Raw genomic sequence first — 17,776 nt, 5'->3', positions numbered from 1 at the left:
GGGGTCAACTGACCATTTTGGTCATGTTGACTCATTTGTAGATCTTACTTTGCTGAACATTATTGCTGTTTACAGTTTATCTCTATCTATAATAATATTCAAGATAATAACCAAAAACGGCAAAATTTCCTTAAAATTACCAATTCAGGGGCAGCAACCCAACAACGGGTTGCCTGATTGGTCTGAAAATTTAAGGGCAGATAGATCTTGACCTAATGAACAATTTTATCTCATCAGATTTCCTCATAATGCTTTGGTTTCAGAGATATGAGCCAAAAACTGCATTTTACCCTATGTACTATTTTTTAGCCATGTCGGCCATCTTGGTTCGAGGGCAGGGTCATCGGACACATTTTTTAAACTAGATACCCTAATGATGATTGTGGACAAGTTTGGTTAAATTTGTCTTAGTAGTTTCAGAGGAGAAGATTTTTGTAAAAAATTACAAAAATTTACGAAAAATGGTTAAAAATTGACTATAAAGGACAATAACTCCTTAAGGGGTCAACTGACCATTTTGGTCAAGTTGACTTATTTGTAGATCTTACTTTGCTGAACATTATTGCTGTTTACAGTTTATCTCTATCTATAATAATATTTAAGATAATAACCAAAAACGGCAAAATTTCCTTAAAATTACCAATTCAGGGGCAGCAACCCAACAACGGGTTACCTGATTGGTCTGAAAATTTAAGTTCAGATAGATCTTGACCTAATGAACAATTTTATCCTCATCAGATTTCCTCTAAATGCTTTGGTTTCAGAGATATGAGCAAAAAACTGCATTTTACCCTATGTACTATTTTCTAGCCATGTCGGCCATCTTGGTTCGAGGGCAGGGTCATCGGACACATTTTTTAAACTAGATACCCTAATGATGATTGTGGACAAGTTTGGTTAAATTTGTCTTAGTAGTTCCAGAGGAGAAGATTTTTGTAAAAAATTACAAAAATTTACGAAAAATGGTTAAAAATTGACTATAAAGGGCAATAACTCCTTAAGGGGTCAACTGACCATTTTGATCATGTTGACTCATTTGTAGATCTTACTTTGCTGAACATTATTGCTGTTTACAGTTTATCTCTATCTATAATAATATTCAAGATAATAACCAAAAACGGCAAAATTTCCTTAAAATTACCAATTCAGGGGCAGCAACCCAACAACGGGTTACCTGATTGGTCTGAAAATTTAAGTACAGATAGATCTTGACCTAATGAACAATTTTATCCTCATCAGATTTCCTCTAAATGCTTTGGTTTCAGAGATATGAGCCAAAAACTGCATTTTACCCTATGTACTATTTTTTAGCCATGTCGGCAATCTTGGTTCGCGGGCGGGGTCATCGGACACATTTTTTAAACTAGATACCCTAATGATGATTGTGGACAAGTTTGGTTAAATTTGTCTTAGTATTTTCAGAGGAGAAGATTTTTGTAAAAAATTACAAAAATTTACGAAAAATGGTTAAAAATTGACTATAAAGGGCAATAACTCCTTAAGGGGTCAACTGACCATTTTGGTCATGTTGACTCATTTGTAGATCTTACTTTGCTGAACATTATTGCTGTTTACAGTTTATCTCTATCTATAATAATATTCAAGATAATAACCAAAAACGGCAAAATTTCCTTAAAATTACCAATTCAGGGGCAGCAACCCAACAACGGGTTGCCTGATTGGTCTGAAAATTTAAGGGCAGATAGATCTTGACCTAATGAACAATTTTATCTCATCAGATTTCCTCATAATGCTTTGGTTTCAGAGATATGAGCCAAAAACTGCATTTTACCCTATGTACTATTTTTTAGCCATGTCGGCCATCTTGGTTCGAGGGCAGGGTCATCGGACACATTTTTTAAACTAGATACCCTAATGATGATTGTGGACAAGTTTGGTTAAATTTGTCTTAGTAGTTTCAGAGGAGAAGATTTTTGTAAAAAATTACAAAAATTTACGAAAAATGGTTAAAAATTGACTATAAAGGACAATAACTCCTTAAGGGGTCAACTGACCATTTTGGTCAAGTTGACTTATTTGTAGATCTTACTTTGCTGAACATTATTGCTGTTTACAGTTTATCTCTATCTATAATAATATTTAAGATAATAACCAAAAACGGCAAAATTTCCTTAAAATTACCAATTCAGGGGCAGCAACCCAACAACGGGTTACCTGATTGGTCTGAAAATTTAAGTTCAGATAGATCTTGACCTAATGAACAATTTTATCCTCATCAGATTTCCTCTAAATGCTTTGGTTTCAGAGATATGAGCAAAAAAAAGCATTTTACCCTATGTACTATTTTCTAGCCATGTCGGCCATCTTGGTTCGAGGGCAGGGTCATCGGACACATTTTTTAAACTAGATACCCTAATGATGATTGTGGACAAGTTTGGTTAAATTTGTCTTAGTAGTTCCAGAGGAGAAGATTTTTGTAAAAAATTACAAAAATTTACGAAAAATGGTTAAAAATTGACTATAAAGGGCAATAACTCCTTAAGGGGTCAACTGACCATTTTGGTCATGTTGACTCATTTGTAGATCTTACTTTGCTGAACATTATTGCTGTTTACAGTTTATCTCTATCTATAATAATATTCAAGATAATAACCAAAAACGGCAAAATTTCCTTAAAATTACCAATTCAGGGGCAGCAACCCAACAACGGGTTGCCTGATTGGTCTGAAAATTTAAGGGCAGATAGATCTTGACCTAATGAACAATTTTATCCTCATCAGATTTCCTCTAAATGCTTTGGTTTCAGAGATATGAGCAAAAAACTGCATTTTACCCTATGTACTATTTTCTAGCCATGTCGGCCATCTTGGTTCGAGGGCAGGGTCATCGGACACATTTTTTAAACTAGATACCCTAATGATGATTGTGGACAAGTTTGGTTAAATTTGTCTTAGTAGTTCCAGAGGAGAAGATTTTTGTAAAAAATTACAAAAATTTACGAAAAATGGTTAAAAATTGACTATAAAGGGCAATAACTCCTTAAGGGGTCAACTGACCATTTTGATCATGTTGACTCATTTGTAGATCTTACTTTGCTGAACATTATTGCTGTTTACAGTTTATCTCTATCTATAATAATATTCAAGATAATAACCAAAAACGGCAAAATTTCCTTAAAATTACCAATTCAGGGGCAGCAACCCAACAACGGGTTACCTGATTGGTCTGAAAATTTAAGTACAGATAGATCTTGACCTAATGAACAATTTTATCCTCATCAGATTTCCTCTAAATGCTTTGGTTTCAGAGATATGAGCCAAAAACTGCATTTTACCCTATGTACTATTTTTTAGCCATGTCGGCAATCTTGGTTCGCGGGCGGGGTCATCGGACACATTTTTTAAACTAGATACCCTAATGATGATTGTGGACAAGTTTGGTTAAATTTGTCTTAGTATTTTCAGAGGAGAAGATTTTTGTAAAAAATTACAAAAATTTACGAAAAATGGTTAAAAATTGACTATAAAGGGCAATAACTCCTTAAGGGGTCAACTGACCATTTTGGTCATGTTGACTCATTTGTAGATCTTACTTTGCTGAACATTATTGCTGTTTACAGTTTATCTCTATCTATAATAATATTCAAGATAATAACCAAAAACGGCAAAATTTCCTTAAAATTACCAATTCAGGGGCAGCAACCCAACAAAGGGTTGCCTGATTGGTCTGAAAATTTAAGGGCAGATAGATCTTGACCTAATGAACAATTTTATCTCATCAGATTTCCTCATAATGCTTTGGTTTCAGAGATATGAGCCAAAAACTGCATTTTACCCTATGTACTATTTTTTAGCCATGTCGGCCATCTTGGTTCGAGGGCAGGGTCATCGGACACATTTTTTAAACTAGATACCCTAATGATGATTGTGGACAAGTTTGGTTAAATTTGTCTTAGTAGTTTCAGAGGAGAAGATTTTTGTAAAAAATTACAAAAATTTACGAAAAATGGTTAAAAATTGACTATAAAGGACAATAACTCCTTAAGGGGTCAACTGACCATTTTGGTCAAGTTGACTTATTTGTAGATCTTACTTTGCTGAACATTATTGCTGTTTACAGTTTATCTCTATCTATAATAATATTTAAGATAATAACCAAAAACGGCAAAATTTCCTTAAAATTACCAATTCAGGGGCAGCAACCCAACAACGGGTTACCTGATTGGTCTGAAAATTTAAGTTCAGATAGATCTTGACCTAATGAACAATTTTATCCTCATCAGATTTCCTCTAAATGCTTTGGTTTCAGAGATATGAGCAAAAAAAAGCATTTTACCCTATGTACTATTTTCTAGCCATGTCGGCCATCTTGGTTCGAGGGCAGGGTCATCGGACACATTTTTTAAACTAGATACCCTAATGATGATTGTGGACAAGTTTGGTTAAATTTGTCTTAGTAGTTCCAGAGGAGAAGATTTTTGTAAAAAATTACAAAAATTTACGAAAAATGGTTAAAAATTGACTATAAAGGGCAATAACTCCTTAAGGGGTCAACTGACCATTTTGGTCATGTTGACTCATTTGTAGATCTTACTTTGCTGAACATTATTGCTGTTTACAGTTTATCTCTATCTATAATAATATTCAAGATAATAACCAAAAACGGCAAAATTTCCTTAAAATTACCAATTCAGGGGCAGCAACCCAACAACGGGTTGCCTGATTGGTCTGAAAATTTAAGGGCAGATAGATCTTGACCTAATGAACAATTTTATCTCATCAGATTTCCTCATAATGCTTTGGTTTCAGAGATATGAGCCAAAAACTGCATTTTACCCTATGTACTATTTTTTAGCCATGTCGGCCATCTTGGTTCGAGGGCAGGGTCATCGGACATATTTTTTTAACTAGATACCCTAATGATGATTGTGGACAAGTTTGGTTAAATTTGTCTTAGTAGTTTCAGAGGAGAAGATTTTTGTAAAAAATTACAAAAATTTACGAAAAATGGTTAAAAATTGACTATAAAGGACAATAACTCCTTAAGGGGTCAACTGACCATTTTGGTCAAGTTGACTTATTTGTAGATCTTACTTTGCTGAACATTATTGCTGTTTACAGTTTATCTCTATCTATAATAATATTTAAGATAATAACCAAAAACGGCAAAATTTCCTTAAAATTACCAATTCAGGGGCAGCAACCCAACAACGGGTTACCTGATTGGTCTGAAAATTTAAATTCAGATAGATCTTGACCTAATGAACAATTTTATCCTCATCAGATTTCCTCTAAATGCTTTGGTTTCAGAGATATGAGCAAAAAACTGCATTTTACCCTATGTACTATTTTCTAGCCATGTCGGCCATCTTGGTTCGAGGGCAGGGTCATCGGACACATTTTTTAAACTAGATACCCTAATGATGATTGTGGACAAGTTTGGTTAAATTTGTCTTAGTAGTTCCAGAGGAGAAGATTTTTGTAAAAAATTACAAAAATTTACGAAAAATGGTTAAAAATTGACTATAAAGGGCAATAACTCCTTAAGGGGTCAACTGACCATTTTGGTCATGTTGACTCATTTGTAGATCTTACTTTGCTGAACATTATTGCTGTTTACAGTTTATCTCTATCTATAATAATATTCAAGATAATAACCAAAAACGGCAAAATTTCCTTAAAATTACCAATTCAGGGGCAGCAACCCAACAACGGGTTACCTGATTGGTCTGAAAATTTAAGTACAGATAGATCTTGACCTAATGAACAATTTTATCCTCATCAGATTTCCTCTAAATGCTTTGGTTTCAGAGATATGAGCCAAAAACTGCATTTTACCCTATGTACTATTTTTTAGCCATGTCGGCAATCTTGGTTCGCGGGCGGGGTCATCGGACACATTTTTTAAACTAGATACCCTAATGATGATTGTGGACAAGTTTGGTTAAATTTGTCTTAGTATTTTCAGAGGAGAAGATTTTTGTAAAAAATTACAAAAATTTACGAAAAATGGTTAAAAATTGACTATAAAGGGCAATAACTCCTTAAGGGGTCAACTGACCATTTTGGTCATGTTGACTCATTTGTAGATCTTACTTTGCTGAACATTATTGCTGTTTACAGTTTATCTCTATCTATAATAATATTCAAGATAATAACCAAAAACGGCAAAATTTCCTTAAAATTACCAATTCAGGGGCAGCAACCCAACAACGGGTTGCCTGATTGGTCTGAAAATTTAAGGGCAGATAGATCTTGACCTAATGAACAATTTTATCTCATCAGATTTCCTCATAATGCTTTGGTTTCAGAGATATGAGCCAAAAACTGCATTTTACCCTATGTACTATTTTTTAGCCATGTCGGCCATCTTGGTTCGAGGGCAGGGTCATCGGACACATTTTTTAAACTAGATACCCTAATGATGATTGTGGACAAGTTTGGTTAAATTTGTCTTAGTAGTTTCAGAGGAGAAGATTTTTGTAAAAAATTACAAAAATTTACGAAAAATGGTTAAAAATTGACTATAAAGGACAATAACTCCTTAAGGGGTCAACTGACCATTTTGGTCAAGTTGACTTATTTGTAGATCTTACTTTGCTGAACATTATTGCTGTTTACAGTTTATCTCTATCTATAATAATATTTAAGATAATAACCAACTAGAGGCTCTAAAGAGCCTGTGTCGCTCACCTTGGTCTATGTGAATATTAAACAAAGGACGCAGATGGATTCATGACAAAATTGTGTTTTGGTGATGGTGATGTGTTTGTACATCTTAATTTACTGAACATTTTTCCTGCTTACAATTATCTCTATCTATAATTAACTTGGCCCAGTAGTTTCAGAGGAGAAGATTTTTGTAAAAGATTACTAAGATTTACGAAAAAATGGTTAAAATTGACTATAAAGGGCAATAACTCCTAAAGGGGTCAACTGACAATTTCGGTCATGTTGACTTATTTGTTGATCTTACTTTGCCGACATTTATCGTTTTTTACAGTTTATCTCTATCTATAATAATATTCAAGATAATAACCAAAAACAGCAAAATTACCTTAAAATTACCAATTCAGAGGCAGCAACCCAACAACAGGTTGTCCGATTCATCTGAAAATTTCAGGGCAGATAGATCTTGACCTGATAAACAATTTTACTTCATGTCAGATTTGCTTTAAATGCTTTGGTTTTTGAGTTAAAAGCCAAAAACTGAATTTTACCCCTATGTTCTATTTTTAGCCGTGGCGGCCATCTTGGTTGGTTGACCAGGTCACGCCACACATTTTTAAAACTAAATAACCAAATGATGATTGTGGCCAAGTTTGGTTTAATTTGGCCCAGTTGTTTCAGAGGAGAAGATTTTTGTAAAAGATTACTAAGATTTACGAAAAATGGTTAAAAATTGACTATAAAGGGCAATTACTCCTAAAGGGGTCAACTGACAATTTCGGTTATATTGACTTATTTGTAAATCTTACTTTGCTGAACATTATTGCTGTTTACAGTTTATCTCTATCTATAATAATATTCAAGATAATAACCAAAAACAGCAAAATTTCCTTAAAATTACCAATTCAGGGGCAGCAACCCAATAACGGGTTGTCCGATTCATCTGAAAATTTGAGGGCAGATAGATCTTGACCTGATGAACAATTTTACCCCATGTCAGATTTGCTCTTAATGCTTTGGTTTTTGAGTTATAAGCTAAAAACTGCATTTTACCCCTATGTTCTATTTTTAGCCGTGGCGGCCATCTTGGTTGGTTGACAGGGTCACGCCACACATTTTTAAAACTAGATACCCCAATGATGATTGTGGCCAAGTTTGGTTAAATTTGGCCCAGTAGTTTCAGAGGAGAAGATTTTTGTAAAAGTTTACGGACGACGGACGACGGACGCAGGACGACGGACGACGGACGCAAAGTGATGAGAAAAGCTCACTTGACCTTTCAGGTCAGGTGAGCTAAAAACGGCAAAATTTCCTTAAAATTACCAATTCAGGGGCAGCAACCCAACAACGGGTTACCTGATTGGTCTGAAAATTTAAGTTCAGATAGATCTTGACCTAATGAACAATTTTATCCTCATCAGATTTCCTCTAAATGCTTTGGTTTCAGAGATATGAGCAAAAAACTGCATTTTACCCTATGTACTATTTTCTAGCCATGTCGGCCATCTTGGTTCGCGGGTGGGGTCATCGGACACATTTTTTAAACTAAATACCCTAATGATGATTGTGGACAAGTTTGGTTAAATTTGTCTTAGTAGTTTCAGAGGAGAAGAATTTTGTAAAAAATTACAAAAATGTACGAAAAATGGTTAAAAATTGACTATAAAGGGCAATAACTCCTTAAGGGGTCAACTGACATTTTTGGTCAAGTTGACTTATTTGTAGATCTTACTTTGCTGAACATTATTGCTGTTTACAGTTTATCTCTATCTATAATAATATTCAAGATAATAACCAACTAGAGGCTCTAAAGAGCCTGTGTCGCTCACCTTGGTCTATGTGAATATTAAACAAAGGACGCAGATGGATTCATGACAAAATTGTGTTTTGGTGATGGTGATGTGTTTGTACATCTTAATTTACTGAACATTTTTCCTGCTTACAATTATCTCTATCTATAATTAACTTGGCCCAGTAGTTTCAGAGGAGAAGATTTTTGTAAAAGATTACTAAGATTTACGAAAAAATGGTTAAAAATTGACTATAAAGGGCAATAACTCCTAAAGGGGTCAAGTGACAATTTCGGTCATGTTGACTTATTTGTTAATCTTACTTTGCTGAACATTATTGCTGTTTACAGTTTATCTCTATCTATAATAATATTCAAGATAATAACCAAAAACAGCAAAATTTCCTTAAAATTACCAATTCAGGGGCAGCAACCCAACAACAGGTTGTTTGATTCATCTGAAAATTTCAGGGCAGATAGATCTTGACCTGATTAACAATTTTACTTCATGTCAGATTTGCTTTAAATGCTTTGGTTTTTGAGTTAAAAGCCAAAAACTGAATTTTACCCCTATGTTCTATTTTTAGCCGTAGCGGCCATCTTGGTTGGTTGACCAGGTCACGCCACACATTTTTAAAACTAGATAACCAAATGATGATTGTGGCCAAGTTTGGTTTAATTTGGCCACGGAGTTTCAGAGGAGAAGATTTTTGTAAAAGATTACCAAGATTTACGAAAAATTGTTAAAAATTGACTATAAAGGGCAATAACTCCTAAAGGGGTCAACTGACCATTTCAGTCATGTTGACTTATTTGTTAATCTTACTTTGCTGAACATTATTGCTGTTTACAGTTTATCTCTATCTATAATAATATTCAAGATAATAACCAAAAACAGCAAAATTTCCTTAAAATTACCAATTCAGGGGCAGCAACCCAACAACAGGTTGTTCGATTCATCTGAAAATTTCAGGGCAGATAGATCTTGACCTGATTAACAATTTTACTTCATGTCAGATTTGCTTTAAATGCTTTGGTTTTTGAGTTATAAGCCAAAAACTGCATTTTACCCCTATGTTTTATTTTTAGCTGTGGCGGCCATCTTGGTTGGTTGGCCGGGTCACGCCACACATTTTTTAAACTAGATACCCCAATGATGATTGTGGCCAAGTTTGGTTTAATTTGGCCCAGTTGTTTCAGAGGAGAAGATTTTTGTAAAAGATTACTAAGATTTACGAAAAATGGTTAAAAATTGACTATAAAGGGCAATTACTCCTAAAGGGGTCAACTGACAATTTCGGTTATATTGACTTATTTGTAAATCTTACTTTGCTGAACATTATTGCTGTTTACAGTTTATCTCTATCTATAATAATATTCAAGATAATAACCAAAAACAGCAAAATTTCCTTAAAATTACCAATTCAGGGGCAGCAACCCAATAACGGGTTGTCCGATTCATCTGAAAATTTCAGGGCAGATAGATCTTGACCTGATGAACAATTTTACCCCATGTCAGATTTGCTCTTAATGCTTTGGTTTTTGAGTTATAAGCTAAAAACTGCATTTTACCCCTATGTTCTATTTTTAGCCGTGGCGGCCATCTTGGTTGGTTGACCGGGTCACGCCACACATTTTCAAAACTAGATACCCCAATGATGATTGTGGCCAAGTTTGGTTAAATTTGGCCCAGTAGTTTCAGAGGAGAAGATTTTTGTAAAAGTTTACGGACGACGGACGACGGACGACGGACGCAGGACGACGGACGACGGACGCAAAGTGATGAGAAAAGCTCACTTGACCTTTCAGGTCAGGTGAGCTAAAAACGGCAAAATTTCCTTAAAATTACCAATTCAGGGGCAGCAACCCAACAACAGGTTGCCTGATTGGTCTGAAAATTTAAGGGCAGATAGATCTTGACCTAATGAACAATTTTATCTTCATCAGATTTCCTCATAATGCTTTGGTTTCAGAGATATGAGCCAAAAACTGCATTTTACCCTATGTACTATTTTTTAGCCATGTCGGCCATCTTGGTTCGAGGGCAGGGTCATCGGACACATTTTTTAAACTAGATACCCTAATGATGATTGTGGACAAGTTTGGTTAAATTTGTCTTAGTAGTTTCAGAGGAGAAGATTTTTGTAAAAGATTATAAAAATTTACGAAAAATGGTTAAAAATTGACTATAAAGGGCAATAACTCCTTAAGGGGTCAACTGACCTTTTTGGTCAAGTTGACTTATTTGTAGATCTTACTTTGCTGAACATTATTGCTGTTTACAGTTTATCTCTATCTATAATAATATTCAAGATAATAACCAAAAACGACAAAATTTCCTTAAAATTACCAATTCAGGGGCAGCAACCCAACAACAGGTTGTCCGATTCATCTGAAAATTTCAGGGCAGATAGATCTTGACCTGATAAACAATTTTACCCCATGTCAGATTTGCTCTAAATGCTTTGGTTTCAGAGATATAAGCCAAAATCTACATTTTACCCCTATGTTCTATTTTTAGCCATGGCAGCCATCTTGGTTGGTTGGCCGGGTCACCGGACACATTTTTTAAACTAGATTCCCCAATGATGATTGTGGCCAAGTTTGGTCAAATTTGGCCCAGTAGTTTCAGAGGAGAAGATTTTTGTAAAAGTTTACGGACGACGGACGACGGACGACGGACGCCAAGTGATGAGAAAAGCTCACTTGACCTTTCAGGTCAGGTGAGCTAAAAACAGACCAAAACACAACAAGAGGCTGTCAGAGTGACAGCAAACCAGATTTTCCTGCAGAGGTCAAACCCTGAACAGTTCAGCAAGTATGGACACTTCATTTAAGCTTAAAACTGCTCTGAATTTGGATTGTGGCTGAATATTTGACACAGCATAGGTTTGTGACACAAATTGAATGTGGTCAAAGAACTGAAATATTTGAAAATGGACATTTACCTATTATGGTCCAATATCCAAAATCTAAGTACATTGTCAGAATCGGCATATCAAAGAACTCCAAAAATTCATTTTTTAATGAAATCAAACAAAAGTTTAATTTAGGACCCTTTGGACCACAATGTGGACCAATTTGATAAAGGAGCTCACAATCCAAAATCTCTCAATACATGGTAAGATTCAGGATTTCAAGGAACCACATAAATTCAATTTTTGTGAATCAAACAAAGTTTAATTTTGGACCCTGATTTGGACCAACTTGAAAACTGGGCCCAAAAATCTAATATTTAAATACAGGTTTAGATTCAGCATTTGAAAGAACCCTATATATATTTAATTTAAGTTGAAATGAAACACAATTTAATTTTATCCATATATTTTCTGTGCAAGGGAAATAACTCAAACATGATTATAATGAATAAAGCTTAAGTGATGACTTAGTTCTATAAAATTAGAAATGATGTAATTTTTCAAATTATAATCAATAATATAATAACAACAACCAGTGATGACTAAGTTCTCTTAAATTAGATATGATTTAACACTCAAACATTGTTAAAATCAGCATATCAAAGAACCCAAGAATTCAATTGTTGATTAAACAAAAGTTTAATTTAGGACCCTTAGTACCTGGATGTGGTATTATCTAACTAATAATGAAAATAAATACAGGTTTAGATTCAGCATTTCAAAGAACCCTATATATATTCAATTTATGTTGAAATCAAACACAGTTTAATTTTGGACCCTGATTTGGAGGAACTTGAAAACTGGGCCCAAAATCAGAAATCTAAATATATGTTTATTAATAGACAATATAAGCTAAGTTTTGAAAGGAGTTCACCTAATTAAAAAAATATATATAGCATTCAGAAAATTAGTTTTTACAGAATAACAAACAATTTACAATTTACCAAAGTAAAGAAAAAAAATCAAAAACTTTATTTATCATTAATACAATGTCTTTTAAAAATCTATAAAACTTATCTGTAATTATCTTCAAAATGTCTAATAATGAACAGTAAATTTCTAACTATATTTACTACTATATAGCTTTTAATCATCAACACTTAGAAAACAGAAAATTTTCAAATAAATCTGTCACTCAAGATAAGACATTAACCATATGTTTAGTAAACTGATTACAGGACATATAAACAGGTGAAAATTATCTATAAATGCTTAGTGTATTCAAACTTTATGTATATAATTAACAATTTCTGTTCAAAGGAAAATAACTCAATCACAAAAAAGACCCCAGGGGACTTGACTTTTATTTCATTTGATTTGTTTTATTGTAATATACAAGAAGAACCAGGGGACTCACCTTTTATTTCATTTGATTTGTTTTATTGTAACATACAAGAACATATATGGTTTCAGGGTGGGGATCTTGACCGTTTACAAGTTATCAAAAAGAAGGGGGGTGGTAGTTACCCCAATGGACTTCCCCTATATTTCATTTGATTTGTTTTATTGTCCCATAGGGAACGAAAATCAATTTTGGGACATACAGCATACGTACTTACAGACAGACAAGGGTAAAACTTAATGCCCCCTCAACTACAGCGCAGACATAAAAGTGTGCAAACTAAAGGACAAACAGACAAACAGACAGACACACAGCCTACCAAAAAACTTTCAAACAATTTACCAATGATATTTCGCCAATAACTCAAATTTATTTCCATGAACCAGTAACAAAACACCAAAATAATTCTCTAAAATTAGATATGACTTAACCACTCATAAATCTCTAAAATTAGATATGATTTTATATCTATCAATTAAACACATCACTTTTCAAAACAAATAACTCAAACTTATTTACATAAACCAATAAAAAACCAGCAAAATACTTCTCTAAAATCAGATATCATGTTATATCTATTTCCATATTATAATCAAATTTAATTAATAGTTGCTAATATTGTTTCTTTCATGTGTCAAAAAATAATACAGATCTGCAACTTATCTATCAATGTCAAAAACTTTATCTCATAATAAAAATAGATTATTATCTAATTAAAAACAACTTTAGATTCAGCACTTAAAGAACCCTATATATATTTAATTTATGTTCAAATATAACACACACAAACTGATTAATTTTCCCAGGGGACCTGCTCTTTATTTCATATGATTTGTTTTTTTGTCCCATACAAGGATATATATGGTTTAGGGGCGGGGATCTCAACCATTTACAAGTTCTTAAACAAGAAGAAGGTGGGAATGACCCAAGGAACTCACCTTTTATTACATTTCATTTGTTTTATTGTAACATACAAGAATATATATGGTTTCGCCGTGGGGATCTTGACCATTTACAAGTTTTCAAAAAAAAGGAGAGTAGGGGTTACCCCAGGGGACTTCCCCTAAATTTAATTTGCTTTAATTTATTGTCCCATACAAGTACATATATGGTTTAGGGGTGGGGATCTCAACCTTTTACAAGTTTTCAAAAAGAAGGGGATAGGGTTTACCCCAGTGGACTTCCCCTATATTTCATTTGATTTGATATATTGTCCCATACAAGAATATATATGGTTTCTGTGTGGGAATCTTGACCGTTTACAAGTTATCAAAAAAAGGGGGGTAGGCGTTACCCCAATGGACTTCCCCTATATTTCAATCAGAAAACAGTAAATTTTCAAATAAATCTGTCACTCCAATGATTATCATATGCTAAAATATTTCAAAGATCTAATTAATAATGAAAATAAATCATTATCATATGCTGAAATATTTATAATATCTAATTGAACAGAACTATTGTTGTTTAACATAGTACTCTAACATAATTAATAATGTAATAATCTTCAAAATGTCTAATGATATAGCTTATAATCATTACCACTTAGGAAATAGATAATTTTCAAATAAATCTGTCACTCCAATTTTTATTCTGAGATAAGACAAATCAAAAAAAAGATAACAACAGTATAATATTTAAAAATTCTACTTTTGGATATTAAAAATGAAGATAACTCACAAAGGAGATATACTAAAATCTTGAAAATTAATAGAGACCTTCATTAAGTCCCAGGAAACAACATATTTAAATTTGAAAAAAATTTGTTAAAGCGTTTTCATGTTATTGTGTGGACGCTGTTTGGCAGCCGCCAGAGCCGCCCAGCCGCCCGCCGTATATTACCAGTTTAATAACCGATATTTCCTTCGAAAATCCGGTTAAAAACTTAACTATAACCACTGAACCATGAAAATGAGGTCAAGGTCAGATGACACCTGCCAGTTGGACATGTACACCTTACAGTCCTTCCATACACCGAATATACTAGACCTATTGCTTATAGTATCTGAGATATGGACTTGACCACCAAAACTTAACCTTGTTCACTGATCCATTAAATGAGGTCGAGGTCAAGTGAAAACTGTCTGACGGGCATGAGGACCTTGTAAGGTACGCACATACAAAATATAGTTATCCTATTACTTATAATAAGAGAGAATTTAACGTTACAAAAATTCTTAACTTTTTATTCAAGTAGTCACTGAACCATGAAAATGAGGTCAAGGACATTGGACATGTGTCTGACAGAAACTTCGTAACATGAGGCATCTATATACAAAGAATGAAGCATCCAGGTCTTCCACCTTCTAAAATATAAAGCTTTTAATAAGTTAGCTAACGCCTCCGCCGCCGCCGACGCCTACTCACTATCCCTATGTCGAGCTTTCTGCGACAAAAGTCGCAGGCTCGACAAAAATGTTTATTTTTGGCCCCTTTTTGGCCCCTAATTCCTTAACAGTTGGTACCACAACCCCCAAAATCAATCCCCACCTTCCTTTTGTGGTATTGAACCTTATGGTAAAATTTCAAAGAGATCCATTCACCTTAACTAAAGTTAGAGTGGGAAAACCAATGTGTCTTCGGACGACAACGACGCCAACGTCATACCAATATACGACCTCAAAATTTTTTTGCGGCCGTATAAAAATTTCAAGTGTTATTCCAGGATATTCACAAATTTCAAGGGCATTTCCAGGCCTGGAACGATTGGCATAAAATTCCAGGGTTTTTCCTCCTTTCAAGGTAAAGTGGGAATTCTGTGAATGTCTGTCATGACTCTCTGAATTTGATATTAATAATATTGATAAAGAATGTAGAGAGGATTCAAGTGAGAAAACAATCCTATCAAATAATATATATATACAATAAACATTGCTTTTTCTGTTGTTCTTCAATTAGAGTTTCATCTATAGACAAATGAACTCACACATTCCAAGGAGAACAATATGGCCTGAACATCAATTTAAAAAATGCCCTTTGTTAATTATTGACAACTGCCATGACCATGATGACTGCTGCAATATTTTTTTAAGGAACATATGTGAAATTATAATAATTGCTTATCAACTGCTGATCAATACTTATACCATAAAAAAATGTGTGACAATGACTTTTTTAAACTTCATGTCAAAATGCCAATTTTTTGATAGGTTAATATGAGGGTAAAATTTTACTCTATCACATGGCTTATATTCTATTACCCTTCACAGAGACGCTTGATCAGTTGTGCGCTTCTTTTAATATGGATGGTTGTTATACATGTTATATACAAGACATCATATAGTGTATTACTTTCCATTAAAAATTTAAAAGACAATAATAATCGAACATTCAGGATAATAATTTAATAAATAATACATATCTGAGAGGGTGATAGAGCAGATTGTTACTCCTCTAAGAACATTGTCAACTGAGGCGAATGTTTTCTCAAGGTAACAAACTGCTCTATCACCCTCTAAGCTATGTGTTATTTATATAATACCGATTTGAACTTTCAAGGCTAAATGTAATGTTGTTTATGCATAGGACCATTGCCAAGTTCCTGTTTGCTAGTTCTGATGAGGTCCAAAAAATTTGAAAAAGGAACTAAAAAGTTTACTTTTGTGAAATCTTTTAATTTTTTATTTTATTTTTACGGAAAATACCGTCTCTTCATACCAATCAAAATGTCCTTATACTTATTTTGTAGTCAATGCATTAATTATAAATATTACCACCAAAATTAACATTTGAAAGCATTTTTTTACAAACTTCTGAAAGAATAATGGTCCAAGGACACAGTTATCGTCCTTTGGTTTTCGTTGTCTACGAATATAGTCCCTAGTGTGAACAGTGTATAACTTGCATTTTTTTTTTTATACACTTTCCCAATTTATTTCTTGATATTTTATGCATGAAATATTAAGTAAGGGGATGAAATTACATGTTAAAAAAACTTGGGTGCGGAATCTTTATGTTAAGTAATGATTTGGTCCAGTTAAAAAAGGTCAAAAATTAGAATGTCTGAAGCTGTTAAACTGAATTGTAGCCCCCCTTAACACAGAATTATCAATATTTTGAGTTAGAGCTGGTAGAAGTTTCTATAATTTTGATATTATTTGTATCAATAGTAGTACACTACACTGTAAAAATCTTTTTGAGATAGAGCAGGTGCGATTTTTTTAATTTGAATTTATTCTCTAAAAGAAATGCACTACGAAATAACTGTGTTCTCGGGCCTAAGAGATAATTCCGTAAATGTAGATTCTGTACTTTGGCAACTTTCCTGAATGGTTTCAATTTGTCAAACTCAATAAAAGTAAAGGATTTACATCTTTGTTTGACAGAAATTCTGTTAAAATGTCCCTTTTTGGCATTATACGGCTAAATAAGCATTTTAAAGCAGTTTCCATTTTATGCCTAAGAGCCATGCTGACTTTCTATCTGACAGCATTTTATGTTCCTGATATTTGTGTTTCTATGCTAAAATCAAATTTAATTAACCATTTGTGAACTCTGAATCTAGAGAAAAGTAGATTATCACAGAAAAAATGTGCATAATATTTGTATTTATGTCCCTGGTTAAACGGCCTGTTTGATGTATGTGAAATGTGAAGAGCTTTGTACATATAATCTGTAGTCCATCACAAATATTTCACTAAATCTGTAAAAAAAACACTTTACAATGATCAGTACACCCTATTCATTTCATATGCTACCATAATTTTCTTCTTTAGGATAGTAAGTGGTTCAAATATATGCCAGTTGAGACTAAAACTACATGCAAGTTTTCCATTGAAAAGTGAAAAACTGGTCATCAGACCATACTGTCTGCAAAAAATAGTTGAATTCAAGAGTCCTTTTGCAATTAGACTTCTTGTATCATGACATCTTAGCATAGAAATGAGCAAAAAGTAACAAATTTCCATTTCTTATAGCCTCTGTGTGCATTTTTATATGTAAATATGGGCTACGGCCTAAATCGACTCTATATAATTCTCAGTCTTACATGGCCTAAGACCATTTTATACTCATGTGGTATGCTTTTTGTAACTTTTCTTTACATTTAAAGTACATTTAATATATATGGAAGAATAATGTATGGTTCAAAAACTTCAAA

The 17,776-nt window shown here is 33.4% G+C and overlaps 1 protein-coding gene and 1 long non-coding RNA gene across 5 annotated transcripts in view; one reads left to right on the top strand and one right to left on the bottom strand.

Annotated features, from left to right (window-relative positions):
* Positions 1-17,776, bottom strand: part of LOC127711778 (proline dehydrogenase 1, mitochondrial-like) — a 52,040-nt gene that overhangs the window by 27,720 nt on the left and 6,544 nt on the right. The window lies entirely within an intron of this gene.
* LOC127711795 (uncharacterized) lies at positions 1,026-9,179 on the top strand. Of its 3 annotated transcripts, none has more exons than XR_007986884.1 (3): positions 1,026-2,170; positions 7,057-7,229; positions 9,036-9,179. It is a non-coding gene; the product is annotated as an uncharacterized LOC127711795 (long non-coding RNA). The 3 variants fall into 3 exon arrangements; XR_007986882.1 differs by lacking the exon at positions 1,026-2,170 and adding an exon at positions 3,029-4,173; XR_007986883.1 differs by lacking the exon at positions 1,026-2,170 and adding an exon at positions 4,294-5,174.

This window comes from Mytilus californianus, unplaced genomic scaffold (assembly GCF_021869535.1).
Source record: "Mytilus californianus isolate M0D057914Y unplaced genomic scaffold, xbMytCali1.0.p SCAF_8, whole genome shotgun sequence".
NCBI classification, from domain to species: domain Eukaryota; kingdom Metazoa; phylum Mollusca; class Bivalvia; order Mytilida; family Mytilidae; genus Mytilus; species Mytilus californianus.
Note: the sequence above shows the minus strand (reverse complement) of the source record. Positions and strands in the feature narration are given on the sequence as shown.